The 17,733-nt window shown below is 45.1% G+C and overlaps 1 long non-coding RNA gene across 1 annotated transcript; it reads left to right on the top strand.

Moving 5' to 3' along the window:
* Nucleotides 1-4,064: 4,064 nt before the first annotated feature.
* LOC121137143 lies at nt 4,065-8,177 on the top strand. Its single transcript, XR_005874383.1, has 2 exons — nt 4,065-4,272; nt 7,754-8,177. It is a non-coding gene; the product is annotated as an uncharacterized LOC121137143 (long non-coding RNA).
* The last annotated feature ends 9,556 nt before the right edge of the window (nt 8,178-17,733 follow it).

The raw sequence follows: 17,733 nt of genomic DNA on the forward strand, positions 1-17,733 counted from the left end.
TTATTTTTTATTTGAGTTTCAAGTGAGCAATTCAAACAGCAGCTTTAAAAATAAAAATCGACCATATAATAATTTGACACATACTGAGGAATAATGATAGGAAAATATTAAGAGTCTTTGTTTTCCCTAATTAAGCAATTATGTTGCCGGGAGACATAAAATGCCATTATTCCTTAAAGAATCAAACCAACTTCGGTTTCAATAAAATTAGTAAGATTGTTCTGATTAGGTAAAAGTAAAGCAGCACCAATAAAACATTATCAAGGCAAATTAGGATTAAAAAGCCATAGGATAATTTATAAAACTCTTAAGCATGTCCTTTAACATTTCATGAGTTTTTCCTTCTAGTTGTCGTTGTTGCTTAGAAATCAGGGATGTTTGAGTTCCAGGACTTGGGCAAGTGGCTAAGGAAACGTGTTTGTCCACTCCGGGAGACTCTCTTGTCTCAGTGCGGCCTGAGGGTTGGAGAATGCAGAGGACTGCAGCTCGGCTGGAAAGGGGTTCAGGCAGGGAGAGCCAGGCCACAGCAGCCCAGGGAAACACAGAGGCTGCTGCCTCCCCGTGAGTCCACAGCGGCTGCCTGGCTGGGGCCTTGGCTTGATGCTCAGGGACTACACAGTGATCTGCTTCCCTGCGGAAGTTTTCAGAGGCACAGCCGAGCATGCTAAAATGGCATTTCTACCTACTCAGAACATTATGTTTCTGTGTGCCCATATGCCCGACTTATTTTCAAATGTATTTGAAAAAAAAGAAAAAAAAAAGGAGAGAGATTCTCGGTACTGAAGCTGTGGAGTAAAATACATACGGTCGCTTAAATCTCTCCATAGGCTCCTTTGAAGTTTTTACATTGACTTCAGCAAATCCATGTTTGTAACACACGGATTCCTTCGCATAGAGAGTGCACTTCTTTCCAAGCTCATAGGACAGCCTGGTGAATTTGCTTTTAGCAGCTTAGTACTGGAATCCTGGACACTTGAATGGGGAGCAGAGATGTCTGTCTGGGGAAAGCCTTTTGGATTCCAGTACAAATAATCTCCAGAGGACGGCAACAGAGAAAACTGCCCGAGACGTCGGTTCTCAGAGCATCTGAGCAAGGCAGCTGTGGCTCACCTAGCCTTGGAGGCAGCATCTCTCTTTGTTGCGGAGATTTCCTCGTGAAGGCACCCAGTGACTGAGATCCCCCCAACCAGGCCAGGTACCCTAGTATATGTTAACGTCAGGGAGCTTCCGCGACTTCCGACCAAGACTGAGCTATTCTGCTATAATGTGTTCTCACAACCTCCTTTTGAATTCACGTTAGAGATAAATGACTTTACTTTGTCACACTAATTATATATTAAGGCCCCACCCTTACTCACAGTCTAACTGCATCTAGATGGTGACAACGGCTTATGGAGTCTTTGAGTGTTCAAGGTCGTGCCAGGTGCCAGGTGCCCCGAGGAGAGATGGCCAGAGCTTCTGTGATAATGGAATGCATTCTCACGTTCAGGTTCAGCAGCTGCAAGCAATGGCTGGGTGGTGTAGTGTGAGGCCTAGGCTGCCACGCATCTCCCCGCTTAGCCTGGTGCTAGCCCTCTAGGAGGGTTGGGGCATTTCCTGTGGCTAGTCCACGAACACAGAAGGAGGGACTCTCTTGGCGGGCATTTACTGCTATTCCTACGTGGGACTCAATTCCCAGCTAAGAGAAACCAGAAAGCAAAATGAAGCCAGCGGGTTCCACCGTCAGACAGTATCTGGCTTTGCCAGAAAACGGGTGAGAGTTTCACCTGTGAGTATGGGGAGCTCCATACTGTCATCCCTTGTGAAGGGGCTTGGGGACTGCCGAATGGGAAACAAAGTAATACTGGCACACCTGTCCCCAAAACAGCTTTGTATTTAATTAGTTTGAAGATGAAAACCCAGATCACGCAACGAATCACCCAAGTCTGGACAGTTTTAAGGGCAAACCCACGACACTATTAAAAATAAGCCTGTGACAACAGGCCTTGGAACAGACTCAGGCAAGCTGCAACCCTATTCATGGGTTTTCAGTCACGGTTTCTGGGTAATGAGAAGCCTGCATATTCATGGCATCATTTTATGTCCCTTGACTGGGCGCTCAACCCGTCCTGTGGCCCGTGGACAGCCTCAACTCCAGTTCCTTTTTATTCTAGGTCTGAATTTCTTCTGTTTCCATACCCAGGGATAATTTTCTTCTAGCTTCCATTTTTGACTTTGTGTGTGTGTGAGTGTGTGTGTGAGTGTGTGAGTGTGAGTGTGTGTGAGTATGTGTGACTGTGTATGTGTATGTGTGAGTGAGTGTGTGTGAGTGTGAGTGTGTGAGTGTGAATGTGTGAGTGTGTGTGAGTGTGTGAGTGAGTATGTGTGTATATGTGTAAGTGTGAGTGAGTGTGAGTGTGTGTGTGAGTGTGTGACTGAGTATGTGTGTGTATGTGTAAGTGTGAGTGAGTGTGTGAGTGTGTGTGTCTGTGAGTGTGTGTGTGTCTGTGAGTGTGTGTATGTGTGTATATGCGTGAGTGAGTGTGTGTATGTGTGCATGTGTGTGTGAGTGTGAGTGTGTGTGTATGTGTGTATGTGTGTGTGTGTGTATGCACAAACCACAATGGTAGACACAACCTGAGAGTCAATTCTCTTTCCACCATGTGGCTCCTGAGGATGGAACAGGCTTGGCAGCAAGCCCCCTCTCCCCCCAGCCATCTTGCCAGCCCTGACTTTGATATAATTATATTTGATATAGCTAACATTTTATGTGTTTGGGATGGGACCAATGGCTTTTCTTCATTTGTTTAGACTCCAGAATTAAGAAAAAATAAAGGTTTAGCTTCTGGTATCAGGGTCCCACAATGCAATGTGTAAACCTGTCAGGAACCCACCCAAGGGAAACTGGAGCTGGTTTTCAAATCCGGGCACCCAGGGGTTTGTTTCCGAAGACAGAACAACAGCCTTGCTCTAAAATATTTATATCCTGAATTAAAACTTCAAAATCTAAACCCAGGGAAGGAACTGAGGTTATTGTTTTACCACATCTGTTAGCTCTCTGTTACCAAGCAAAATGTCCAAGGCAGCCAACTGAAAGGGAAGAGAATTCTGCATTAGTTCCCGGCCACTGCTGGCTGCTTTCAGGAGGTGGGGGGGCACAGTGAGGGCCGGTGCTGCTCTCTGCATGGTGGCCGGGAAGCTGAGGGAAAGACAAGGGGAGTGGTTGGGACCCCACATCCTTTCCAAGTATATACACCTGTGATGTCACTTCCTTCCCCCAAGCCCCACCTCCTGAAGGTTCTGTCCCCTTCCTGTAGGTGGCAGACCGGAGAACAAGCCATGACCTTCTGGGTCAGTCCTGAGTTCAATTCCCAGCAACCACATGGTGGCTCACAACCATCCATAATGAGATCTGGTGCCCTCTTCTGGCGTGCAGACATACATGGAGGCAGGGTGTTGCATTTATAATAAATAAATAAATCTTAAAATTTTTTTTAAAAAGTCAAGACGCAGTTGAGTGTTGGTCGTGGTAGTGGCGCAGGCCTTTAGAGTCAGCGCTGGGGAGGGAGGCAGAGGCAGGTGGATCGCTGTGAGTTTGAGGCCAGCCTGGTCTACAGGTGGGGGGTTGTGGGGGGCGTCGGTCAAATGACGACACGGGGGATATTCACGGAGGTGGGCTGTTATTTTCCAGTACAAGTGTGGACGTCCCGATGAATCGACTCCGCGTTCCTGGAGCATGGGGCACGTCAGGGCGCAGATGGTGGAGTCAGAGTCCCCACCAGCAAATCACCGTTCCCAAACCCCGAGGCCCCGCAGTTTCATATTCCTAACATAGGACTTAGTACCCTAACCGTGTCTCCTGAAAAAGGATGCAGCAATGGAAAAAAACACCTGCCCGCATCCGCTTGCAGGGTTCCCGGTTGGCTGGTTCTCCGAGGCTCGGCCACAGCTCCCAGCAGTCTGCAAAGGCTTACACTCTGACAGGGACTGATGAGGCCCGGGGTTGGGGGGTGGGGGCGGGGGTGGGGATGCGCGAAGACTCCCAATATTACTTTCTCTTTTTTGACATTTAAAAATAGCAGATCACACGGTGGATAACTCCATGCTGGAAGGTTACTGAAGCTTATACGCACCAGTCTGCCTGCCAGCCTTATAGAATGCCTGTCTCTGGCGTCCTAAAGGGAGAGTAGCTGCAGAAGGTCTCAGCTGTCTGGACTTGCACCCAAGGATCAAGGCCTCCTTGTTCTGTAGCCTTTAGTAGAACCCAGTATACAAACAGAGAGGCAAACCCAGGTAAGACATACGCACACCCACTCCCCAGCTCATCTGACCACTCCCTAAATGCATCACTACCTTCTGAAAGGCAAGTCAGGCAACAGCCGAGTGCTGTCGTAGGCTGAAAACCAAGTATGTAGCATGTGATAGTGTACGTCCCTATATATATAAAGTGAGTATTATCCAATCCCCAGGAAGAAGGAAATTCTCTTATATGCTGCCATGTGAGGTTGATAGAATTCTTTCCCCGAGGAGAGGTCAGCAACCTCTGTACCTTCCCCCAAAAGGTTCCCATGACAAAGCGTAGTACTGTCCCAATAAAGTTCGCTATGGGAACCAGTACAGCTATCAGGCTTATGTACAGAGCTGTGGGGGTACCTCCCCCAAAGCAGATGCACCCGGAAGTCTTTATCCATCACGATGCTGCCCCTTCCTCTCCATCAGCCTTTCCCAGCCTATACTCTGGCACCTCCCGAGATCCCAAGGCCACGGAGGAGCAGAGCTGAAGGTCATGCAGACGGCTGCAGGGAGTGTCTGGAATGTCAGGTGATGGTCAGGTGACCCTCCCTGACCCCTCCATCTCCAAAGAAGCTTCGACAGGCCTGAGCCTGAAGGTCTCTGATTTGGAAGTCCTGTGTCAATAAAGCACTGCTGGCCAATAGGAATCTAGATAGGTGGGACTAGGAGTCCAGGAGGACTCTGGGAAGGAGAAACACAGAGAGTCAAGATGTAATGCCATGGGGTAGGAAGCCCCGAACTATTCTCCGGTAAGAGAAATACTTAGATTAACAATTATGGGGTAATTACTTAAGTCAGAGCTAGCCAGTAAGAAACAAGCAAGGCCAACAGCTTCATAATTAATACAGCCCCCTGTGTGTTATTTGGGACTGATACGGCTCTGGAACCAGGCTGGCGGGAAGGTTTCTCTCAAGGAAAACGCTTCTCTTTACAGGTTTCTTACAAGCAGCCACAGCAAGTGGGATGAAGGTGGCCCGGCCATTCTATAGCCGTTGACAAACCTTGAACATACTGTACAAAGTAAAATTAGCCAGTCACAGATGCAGACGTGCTCCATGGGCCGATGAAAAACCTACAGTAGGAGGAGAGAATAGAAACGAGCGTCCGATGGGCATAAATCGTATCTGGAGTAGTGAAGGCGTTCTGGGAGGGGCAGCGTGTATGACTTGTGAACGCGCTCCTGCAAGTGAACGTGCGCATTCAGGCACAGAAAATCTTGTAACGCATACATTTCCCCTGCTCACCGAGGAAGGAAAGGCAGGAGGACTGCCGTTCTGGGAAAACGACGGACATGCGCTTTTCCTCCTGTCTTCGGTTAAGCACAGCTCAAACCCCGGTGGTGACCCACGAAACAAACCGAAGGCTAGAGAGGAGGCAAGCCCAACTGAAGCCCTGGGGAGTCACCGGGGTTGGTTTTTCCTTATAACCTAGGCTGGGGCCTGGAGACTTCGGCAGTCTAGATGCACAAACCATTCCAGGAAAGAAGGAAGGAAGGGAGAGAGAGGAAGGGAGGGAAGGAAAGAGAAGGAGAGGAAGGAAGGGAGAGAGGAAGGGAGGGAGAGAAGGAAGAAGGAAGGAAGGGAGAGAGGAAGGGAGGGAGGGAGAGAAAGAGAAGGAGAGGAAGGAAGGAAGGGAGAGAGGAAGGGAGGGAGGGAAGGAAGAAGGAAGGAAGGGAGAGAGGAAGAAGGGAGGGAGAGAAAGAGGAGAGGAAGGAGCAATGGGAAGGAGACAGGAGAGACAACTATGATGACTCAATGGAACAAGCAGGCAGGCCCAAGACACTGAAGGGGCATCTGTAAGCCATAACTGAGTGACTCCAGAGGTTTCTATGCCATTTCACCCCAAATGTTGGAGTTTCAAACCTGCTTGCATGGGATCGAAGGTATCCAGCAACTCCATCAGAAAACCCTTATGCAAAGCCTTCCCTTGGTTTAAATGTCACTCATTAACTTACCCCTAACCTCCATGGCGACTTGGTTCTGGATTTAATGATGTCATCCCGGGTCACGTGGCTCCTAGCCATGCCAGGAAACTTCAGGGTGTCGAACAGGCAACTGTTGGCGATATTCGACAACCAGAATTGCTGCTGTTCCAACACTTCAACAACAACAACAAAAATACAAAACATGGATTTCTAAAGTTTTAGTCATCATCCCTGGTAGAGATGCGTTAGCCTTTGATGCCGTGGAAGCAAATTTAACGCAAAGGAAAGCCCAAGTGTTAAGTCTCTGCTGCCCACTGCAAAACAGGGTTAGGGAGAGCGCAAGGGCGGGCGGAGGCCATCACATCTCAAGTGTTACGATGACCATGGATACCTAGCGATTAAGAAATCAAGTTAACTGCTTACAAGTGCCATGACAAAGTCACAAATCTAGTGTAGTACCCCGAGAACAGTCTAGAAAAATCGAGTCTGCTTTCTCAGACACCTAGGCAGAACTAACTGACCACAGCTCTGTGCTCCCTGCTGAGCACTCAGCACCAAGGCTCATGTGCCCTGTGAGCTGTGGAGGCCACGACTCCTCTTTGCATCTCTGGTCAGTGCCGCCGGGTCATGGGGTCCAAGCCTTCACTGACAAGTGACGTTCTTCACTGAGGACACCGAGATGCAATCACACCATCTCCCATTCGATTGTCTTCCCGGATCTGGGTGGTATCATGGCTCTGCCTTCCACATGGCTGTGGAAGTAGATTTTTAACCCTATCTGCCTTGCAGACAAAAGCCTGGCTGGTGGCGAGCGGTTATGTGACTTTGAGCCATACGAGTTTCAGTATGTAAGAAGTTTAGCCATCGGCACTTACTCCATATTTTACCCTCAGAGATCCACCCGGTGGGAAATCAAAGAATCTGCCACTCATATCCTCATGACAGTTTTACCCCTCCCTTAGTGAAACCACTGGAGGGACTCTAATCTTCTAAACTGAAGATTCACTTTACAGTAGCGCAAGAAAATACATACATTGCTCTTTTAGAGGCCTGGAGATTTCGTTTCTTGTTATTTATTTGTCTTCAGGGTCTGGGAAGATGGCTCAGTTAATGAAGTGCCTGCCATGCAAGCATTAGAACCCGAGTTCAGTCTCCCAGAGCCTGTGGAAGTTCGTCAGGAATAGGGGCTTACACTGGCAAGTCCACTGCTCCTGGTGGGGAGACGGGGAGACCCGAATTGCTGCCTTTCAACTCGAATGAGAGAGCCTGTTTCAAAACACAGTGTAGAAGTTAATTGAAGCAGGCATCGTATGTCAGTTTCTAGCATCCATAGGCATGCACACACATGTTCACACACACATACATACACATATACATATACAATATACAAATACACACACATACACACAATCCCCCCAAGTCTCTACTTAAAAACGAGATAGGAGGAATGACACACACTCTCAGGTGACAATTAGAAATACATTAGCAGGATATCCTAAGTCAGAGTTCATGAAGTTTGTTATTTACTCTCAGATGTCTGCTCTCGTTTACTTGCAGGAGCTGTTTATCTCAAGTCTGGAATTAATGTACGTCACAGAGCCACAGATGACACGTCCCGTCTTAAGTTCTGCTGTCTCATCTGAAGGGGTCGTCAGTCCTGGCCATTAGTCTTCTTTGTTAAGCCCAGCTCAAGGAGGGGATTTTCGACCCATCTTCCATTATACTGGGGATATGTTATGGTCTGTCCAGAATGTTGGAGGCAGTGCAGTCTGAGTGAATTAATACGCTCTGCCAATCCTGCCTGTCAGGATGAGGGAGGTGGTTGGGACTAATGTGTGACCCCTGCAAAGGCAGAAACCAGAGCACGCTGGCCAGTCGGTAAACACAGGATTCAACAGTCAGTTCCAAAGTCACTCGGAGTCAGTGAAATCAACCTTGAGAATAAATCGTTTTAAATGAGTTGTCAGATGTACAGAATGCACCAGGATCCCCTCACTTAACTTTCCTTTTGTAATGTTTGTGTGTGCGTGTGTGTGCATGCGTGTGTGTGTGTGTGTGTGTGTGTGTGTGTGTGTGTGTGTGTGTGTGTGTGGTCAGAGGACCCAACGTGGGCTTGCTCTAGACCACTCCAGAGAGACAGAGTAGCAATTCCCTTAATGAGATACCAGGCTTTCCCTTCACAGAATTCCTGCCCTGTTGTGGAGGTCCCTACAAGCCACCACGAGGTTGTTACAGGGCTTGCTGGATCCATCTGCCTTTTCCTATTCAGAAAGGGGCAGCTTTTGTTTCTCCTGTTTTGTCTCTTTCTTTGCTTTTCTTTTCCTGATGCTGTGAGCTTCCTCTCTTTCTCTGGAGGTCTCTCCTCGCCACATTGCTGCCCACTGCAAAGTGATGAAACTCTGCCAGTGTAACTCAAAAAATTAAAGACGAAAACAAGCATGGCCTTTCCCCTGCTCCTCCCCCTATTTCCCTCTTCTGTGAGTTATAAAGCTCCCAGAATTTAAAGCTTTCTTGCCCTGGAGTATATTCCCTTTAAACACTGACAAAAGTGTCCCGAAAGTCTTTTTTTAAAATTCCTTTTATTAATGAGACTAAGTCCTCCGTCTCTCTTTCTTTCTCTGCCTCTGTGTCTGTCTCTCTGTCTCTTTCTCCCTCCCTCCCTCCCTCCCTCTCTCCCTCCCTCCCTCCCTCTCTCCCTCCCTTCTTCCTTCCCTCCTCTCTCTCTCTCTCTCTCTCTCTCTCTCTCTCTCTCTCTCTCTCTCTCTCTCTCTCTCTCTCTCTCTCTCTCTGTGTGCTGTAGCATCTAGGAAGGAATTCCCCAAACCTCCAGTAGTGAGGGTTGATGGTAAGCCTCTACTACCCGAGGATCTCCCATGCCATGTTTTTTTTTGTTTTTTGTTTTTTGTTTTTTAAAGATTTATTTCTTGTGTATACAGTGTTCTGTCTATGTGCATGCAGGCCAGAAGAGGGCACCAGGTCTCATTACAGATGCCTGTGAGCCACCATGTGGTTGCTGGGAATTGAACTCAGGACCTCTGGAAGAGCAGTCAGTGCTCTTAACCTCTGAGCATCTCTCCAGCCTCCATGCCATGTTTTATTGCTTTAACTCAATAGCATAGACCAGCCACCAGACCAGCGTAGATTTGCCACTTAGAGATTAGGAAACAGGATTTCCTTTTGTTCTGTGACGCCACCCGTGTGGATTTAGTTCCTCTCTTTCTTTCAGGATAGTGTCATTTATGGGTTTCCTCTTCAACACTGCAAAGGAAATTCAAGATTTAATTCTTTTTCTGCCCAAAGTGACAGTTTTGGCTTAGTGACAAAACCTGGTTATTGTTTTGAAGATAAGTATCAAGAAGTAGAAATTGGAATCTGAGAGAGAGAAAAAAAACTCTTTGTAGTTTCATTTCCATCAAGTTTCTTTAGACACATTATTTGTTGCAACTTTGGAGCAGAGGGCATTGTGCTTGGCCTTAGCTAGTAAAACGTGTGCGGAAGGGAAGCTGTAGACAGTGATGGGAGAGAGACAGGCTGGCGTTACGACAGAAATACGAAGCAAGTTTGTGTAAGAGGAAGAAGAAGGCACAAATCGATTCCAATGTGGGGATTTTAGAAGATGTTGGAAAGGTTTTAGACCTAAAAGAATACATTTTTAACAATGGTATAGGCATAATATTCTGTCACACCACGTAGCTCCCAAGTAACCACACAGAGACGTATTATTAATTACAATTACTTGGCTGATAGCTTAGGCTTGTTACTTACTAACTCTTAGGAGGTAACCCCCATATTTCTTAGCTACATTCTACCGCGTTCCTTGGTACCTTCGTTTAACCTGCCGTCTTACTCTTCCCCAAGTCTCCTGGCAACTCCACCCTTATTCATCCCAGCTCTCTCTCTCTCTCCCTGTCTTCAAGTCCAACCTAACCTCTGCTTGCCTAGCAATTGGCCATTCAGCTCTTTATTAAATCAATGAGAGCAACACATCTTCACAGTGTGCAAAAAGAATACTTCACAACACAACACAATAAGAATAAGAAACGAGGGAGGCCTGGACAACAAGGTGTGGGGGTGGGGGTGGGGTGCAGAGAATGCTGTAGAAGCACCAAGTACTGAGAAGTACTCATCTGAGCAGATAACATCATCACTCCATGGCATGGTTAAGGGGAGGTGTTTATTGTAGACACGAGAGAGCAGCCAGAGTCAATACAGAAGAGTCCAGAGCAGAGAGAGAGAGAGAGCAGTGGCTGAGTACAGACAGAGAGCAGAGAGAGAGAGAGAGAGAGAGAGAGCAGTGGCTGAGTACAGAGAGCAGAGAGAGAGAGAGAGAGAGAAGTGGCTGAGTACAGATAGAGAGCAGAGAGAGAGAGAGAGAGAGAGAGAGCAGTGGCTGAGTACAGACAGAGAGCAGAGAGAGAGAGAGAGAGAGAGAGAGAGAGAGAGAGAGAGAGAGAGAGAGAGAGAGAGAGAGAGAGAGAGAGAGAGAGAGGGAGAGGGAGAGAGAGAGAGAAGTGGCTGAGTACAGACAGAGGAGGGGACTTGGTTACGAGAGAAGCAGGAGCAGAGCAGAGAGGGGGGTGAGTGATGAAGACTGGGGGGGGAGGGAGAAAGAGAGACAGAGACAGAGACAGAGACAGAGGGAGGGTGGAGAGGGAGGGAGAAGAGAGAGAGGGGAGAGGGAGGGAGAGAGGTGGGAGAGGGGAAAGGATGGAATGAGAGAGGCTCTGTTTTGCTAGAGACAAGCAGAGACTCACATGGCTTGCTTAAGGGCTTAAGGGAGTCTTCCTGACTCTGCATAAGCAAAAAAAAAAAAAATAGAGGCTCTGCTAACAATTGAAAGGTGTGCACGAGCATCTGGCAGTGGCAGTGACCACATCTCCAAGACGACACCATGATGCTGGATGTCAGCATAGACTGAGGCGGTGAGCTGGAGTCAAGCTTACACCCGCCATGTTGGAAAGCCAGTGGCTGTTTCCACTTTAAATTTAGCAGTGTTCTTTAGCTTATATAAGACACATGGGCCGGGCGGTGGTGGCGCACGCCTTTAATCCCAGCACTCGGGAGGCAGAGGCAGGCGGATCTCTGTGAGTTCGAGGCCAGCCTGGTCTACATAGCGAGTTCCAGTCCCAAAGCCACAGAGAAACCCTGTCTCGAAAAACAAAAAAACCAAAACAAACAAACAAAAAAAGAGACACGAGGCCAGAAAAACATAAAGTTTTACAGTAAAGTCAGATTCAGATGAAGAAAAATATAGGTAGACTTGGAAGAGTAAAAGAAATAAGATATTGGAAAAAATAAAAAATAAGGAAAGTAGCTGCCTTTTATCCCAGCACTGTGGAGGAAAACATAAACAAAGAGAGTATCTGGGTGTAGTGGCACACGCCTTTAATCCCAACACTCCAGGCAGAGGCAGGTGGATTTCCAAAGAGATACCCTGTCTCAGAGAAAAATAAATAAAAGAGATAGAATAATATAAGCCACATAGAGATGGAAAATACACAGAAAGTCTGGATACTGCATGCTATTGCGTTTTTCAGTTGTTAAGTGGCTAAGGAAGGAACAACTGCTGAAATATACTTGATTATAAATGCTGCTGGTTTAATCCAACTTATATATTTCAAAAATGCTTTGACTTCTAACTTTAAGTATAAGGACCGGTTACTTGGGAAAAGAGTTTTTGTTGATGTTTCCACAGAAAATAGAAAGCTGTGGATTCCTTCCAGGCTTCTGTGGTTTGATGAACCAAGACTCCAAGAAGCAGTGGCCCAGGTGATCTAGCATTTGAAACAGCTGAGATGATGCAGTCTTATGGACTACAAAACAAGGACTTAGCCAGTTTTTCGAGTTTTGTCATGATCCCATGGTATGGACAGTGCCCCCTATCAGCAGGAAGCAGTTTGGAATGAGCAATGTGCAAGTTCCCAAATATTGTTTATAAATCTTTGTTTTCATTTGAATGGGGTTGCTTATAATTGGTTAATGATCACAACCAATCTCTTTTTAAGGGTAAAAGGGGATTATGGTATGGAAATGAATACTTTGTATTGGTATAGTTTTTCATTTATTGATACAAATTCAAGGTGAATTTTGTGATATGTATATTTCTCCTCTTGATTACTAAGTATTGTGTTTATACTGATCTTTTAAAATGTAACACATAATTAAGTACAGATCATAGATAGTTACTTATAAAAGCCAGAGCTTATAGTTAGGTATTCTAGATATACAGAGATGTATTTAAGATAGATAGACAGTCTTCAAACCTTTCAAAGACCTTCAGAAAATGGCATTTAAAATGGTTTAGGGGTTTTTCTTGACAATGAGAAATAGCAGCACCAATTAAGTCTGAGAGGAAGATGTGCATCGAAGAAACTCATGGAGTTTGCTTTCAACATGGCAAGATTAGCCATCTGGGCAAGAAACTGCTCTTGCCTGGACTGTTTGCCCTTTGCTGTATAATCTGGACATGCAGGATCCACAGGAAAGTGACTGCTGAACTTGGACAGTCCTAAGGGTTCCTGCTTCATTTAAGAGTCTGCCAGAATTTCTGCAGGACACAGAAAAATAACTGACAGACTGCCAGTGCAGATGGACAGCTTGAAATTTCCTGCTTTGGCTGAGAAGTCTTCCAAACACATTGTGGCCTTTGGGCTGAAGATGGATGTCCCAACATTACAGGGGAACTTTGGGTGACTGTCCAGGTAGCAAGATTCTGGGAAAGAGAGACACAGGCAGACACAATGTAGGGCCACCAGAGGAATAAGAAGTCAGAACCCCTTTCTCCAGTAAGAGAAATACTTAGATTAACAATTACAGGTTAAATACTTAAGTCAGAGCTAGCCAGTAAGAAAACAAGCAAATGGCCAACAGCTTCATAAGTAATGTAGTGTCTTGTGTGTTATTTGGGGACTGGAACTGTGGCAGGGCCCAGGTAGATGGCAGGGAAGGCAACATGTCACAAAGAGTAAACTGTATTGGAAGGAACCATAAGGGATGCGTTGCAGAGAGATGAGGAGATGGGGACTATGAGAGAAGGAAACAAAATGACATGGGGGACACTTGAGAAATGTCAATAAACAGCCAATGAGAGTCATAGGGGGAGGGAAAGAGTCTGGCAAAGAAACTGTGTTACAAACAATTGCAGTTTTTTTTTTGGAGCTAAAAATATATATCCTAAAATTGAAAAGGCATACAGAACGCCGAGAACATAAACACATCTGTATCTGGGAACTTTGCATTAAACACATATCACCAAAGATAAGGTGGGGAAGCTCTGAAACCGTAGAAGGTAAGACTAGATATAAGGGGAGCCTCCTAGCTGACTTCCCCTGAGTATTTCTGACTGTGGGGTTCAGAAGGCAATGTAATGTCTCCTAAATGTTGAGGGAAGATGAATTGCATGTTTTCTTCATTGTTATTCAAAACAGGCATGCATTCCCCCCCCACACACACACACTCTTGAAAGAAGGATTCCTACCCACTGGCTTTTCCAGCCATGGCTGCTAAGGGGACCATTTCAATGGAACGAAACCAACTTCTTCCAGAACAAAAGAATAGGAAGCCACACATTGCATGTAGAAAATCGATTTATGCCTGCGTAAGTGGGCAGACCTGTGGGTGAAAGACACGCTATTCAATAAATAGTACCAGCATTTCCGTACCCTCCAGGGAAAAGCAAAATGAAATTGGCCTCTTCCTTCACTCCCGCATAAAGACAAATCCTCAGCGGAATAATTTGAAAGGTACGATTACCAGAGATGAAAATATAGGAAGATTTCTTCATGACCTTAGGGTAAGGAAGAATTTATTAGGCCATAAAGAAAAAAAGCTTGACTAAGCTGATGATGTTTAAAGTGGAAAAAAAGAGGAAGAAATATACAGAGGAGGAGAAGGAAGGAGAGGAGGGCAGAAAGTCTGAAAGAACCAAGCGAGAAAGAGATTGGTATACAGGACAGATTTTGGAAGAGAATGCCCAAATGGGTAGGAATTTTAGGAATCGGAAAAATCAGTTTAACAATTAAAATAAAGAACTGGTCAGACACCAACGAGACCAGGAAAGGAGAGGAGGCTGGGAGTCCAGGGAAGCGGCGGTTCTTCCAGCAGCATCAGGTAAACAGGCCGGCTTCCCGGCCTGTGCTCCAGTGCCTGCAGATCGCCTGGGACCTGCACAGAGCTCCCAATCCCGGCAGGAGCCAAGCACCCAGACCCCAGGTCTTCTCTCCCACCAACGAGACCAGGAAACCAGAGGACCCAGGGAGACCAGGGGAGTAGCTGTTCTGGATCAAGTACAACAGGACCCAGCATAGGGTCCAGGGGACCAGGTAAGAGGATAAGCGCCCCAGATTCCTGTTCTTCTTCTCCACCCACGGGACCAGCATTCGGACAAGGAATAGAAGAACCACCAGATTATTGGACTTGCCACCACCCACCAAAAAGGGAACTCTGGTCCCCAGACCAGTAAGGGGCTCTTTCTGCACCCACTAGAAGAAGATATGGGAAAGAGACAATACAAAAACACAGTCAGCAACAGAAAAACAAATATGACACCGCCAGATTCTAGAGACTCCACAACAGCAAGACCCCAACATTCCAATGCGGACGAAGCAGAAGAGAACGACCTTAAAAGCACTTTCATGAAAATGATAGAGGCCCTAAAAGAGGATATTGGAAAATCCCTCAAAGAAATGGAAGAAAAAACAAACCAAAAAATGCAAGAATTGGAAGAAGAAACAAACCAAAAAAGGCAGGAAATGGAAGAAGAAACAAAGCACAAAATGCGAGACATGGAACAAAAAACAAACCAAAAAATGCAAGAAATGGAAGAAAGAACAAACCAAAAAATTCATAAAAGGCAACAAACGGACAAACAGATAAACAGAAAATTGCAAGAAGCAATGCAAACACTGCAAGGGTTGAAAACTGAAATAGAGTCATTAAAAAAAACACAATCTGAAGAAAGGCAGAAAATAGAAAAGCTGGACAAACAGACAGGCACTACCAATACAAGCATTACCAACAGAATAGAAGAGATGGAAGAGAGAATCTCAAGTGTTGAAGATACGCTAGGAGAAATGGATTTACCAACCAAAGAAAACCTTAAATCCAACAAATCCTTAACACAAAACATCCAGGAAATATGGGACACCATGAAAAGACCAAACCTAAGAATAATAGGTATAGAAGAAGGAGAAGAAATCCAGCTCAAAGGGGCAGAAGGCATATTCAACAAAATCATAGAAGAAAATTTTCCCAACCTTAAGAAAGACATGCCAATGAAGGTACAAGAAGCCTACAGAACACCAAATAGAGTGGACCACAAAAAAAATCCCTCGCCACATAATAATCAAGACCCCAAACATACAGAATAAAGAAAGAATATTAAGAGCAGCTAAGGAAAAAGGTCAAGTAACATATAAAGGCAGACCTATCAGAATTACACCTGATTTCTCCATGGAAACGCTGAAAGCCAGAAGGTCCTGGATAGATATTCTACCTACACTAAGAGACCACGGATGCCAGCCCAGACTACTATACCCGGCAAAGCTCTCAATCACTATAGACGGAGAAAACAAGATATTCCATGACAAAACTAGATTCAAGCAATGTGTGTCCACTAACCCAGCCCTACAGAAAATTTTGGAAGGAAAACTCCAATCCAAGGAAGCTAACTACAACCAGAAAAACATAAGCATTAGAGAATCTCTCTCTACCAACAGCCAAAAGAACAAAGGGGTGAAATTCCACACATAATTCCACCAACAACAACCATCGCAAATCGAAGAAGGATGAGCAATCATTGGCCATTAATATCCCTCAATATTAATGGCCTTAACTCACCCATAAAAAGACACAGACTAGCAGATTGGATTCGAAGACAGAACCCTTCCTTCTGCTGCATACAGGAAACACACCTCACCCTTAAAGACAGACATTACCTGAGAATTAAAGGTTGGGAAAAAATTTTTCAATCGAATGGACCCAAGAAACAAGCCGGGGTAGCAATCCTAATATCTAACAAACTAGACTTTAAAATAAAATCAATCAAAAGAGATGAAGGAGGTCATTACATACTCATCACAGGTGAAAGCCACCAAGAGGAAGTGTCTATTCTGAACATCTATGCCCCAAATACAAAGGCATCCACATTCGTTAAAAAACATTATTAGAACTTAAATCTCATCTAAAGCCCCACACAGTTATAGTGGGAGATTTCAACACACCACTCTCACCACTAGACAGGAATACCAAACAGAAACTCAACAAAGAAGCAAAAGGGCTAATAGAAGTAATGACCCAACTGGGATTAACAGATATCTATAGAACATTTCATCCACATAAAAAAGAATATACCTTCTTCTCACCACCACATGGAACCTTCTCAAAAATCGACCACATACTTGGCAACATATCAAACCTCAGCAGCTACAAAAAAATTGGAATAACTCCATGCATCTTATCAGACCACCATGCTTTAAAATTAGAATTCAACAACAACACAAATTGCAGAAAACCTGCAAACTCATGGAAATTGAATAATGCTCAACTGCACCATCCCTGGGTCAAAGAGGAAATAAAAAAACAAATTAAAGACTTCCTCGAATTCAATGAGAATGAAGACACAACATACCCAAACCTATGGGACACTTTGAAAGCAGTGCTACGGGGGAAGTTCATAGCACTAAATGCTCACATGAAGAAACAGGAGAACAGTTATACCAGAGAATTAACATCACAGCTGAAAGCTCTAGAACACAAAGAAGCACACTCCCCCAGGAGGAGTAGACGCCAGGAAATAATCAAATTGAGGGCTGAAATCAATAAAGTAGAAACCAGGAAAACAATACAAAGAATCAACGCAACGAAGAGTTGGTTCTTTGAGAAAATCAACAAGATAGACAAACCTTTGTCCAAACTTACCAAACAGCAGAGAGTGAACACGCAAATTAACAAAATTAGAAATGAAAAGGGGGACATAACAACAGACTCTGAGGAAATCCAGAGAATCATTAGGTCATACTTTGAAAACCTGTACTCCACAAAATTCGAAAATTTAAAGGAAATGGATGACTTCCTGGACAGCTATCAATTGCCAAAACTAAATCAAGAACAGATAAGCAATTTAAATAGACCTATAACCCCTATGGAAATAGAAGCTGTCATCAAAAGTCTCCCAACCAAAAAAAGCCCAGGTCCAGATGGCCTCAGTGCAGAATTCTACCAGAAATTCAAAGAACAGCTTATACCAATTCTTCTCAAAGTGTTCCACACAATAGAAGCAGAAGGGTCTTTGCCAAACTCTTTCTATGAGGCTTCTATAACCTTGATCCCCAAGCCACACAAAGATACAACTAAGAAAGAGAACTTCAGACCAACATCCCTCATGAACATTGATGCAAAAATACTCAATAAAATACTGGCAAATCGGATCCAAGAACACATCAAAACAATCATTCACCACGATCAAGTAGGATTCATCCCAGGAATGCAGGGATAGTTCAACATACGAAAATCCATCAACGTAATCCACCATATAAACA

Source organism: Mesocricetus auratus, unplaced genomic scaffold, assembly GCF_017639785.1.
Source record: "Mesocricetus auratus isolate SY011 unplaced genomic scaffold, BCM_Maur_2.0 Super-Scaffold_2245, whole genome shotgun sequence".
In the NCBI taxonomy this organism is placed as follows: Eukaryota; Metazoa; Chordata; class Mammalia; order Rodentia; family Cricetidae; genus Mesocricetus; species Mesocricetus auratus.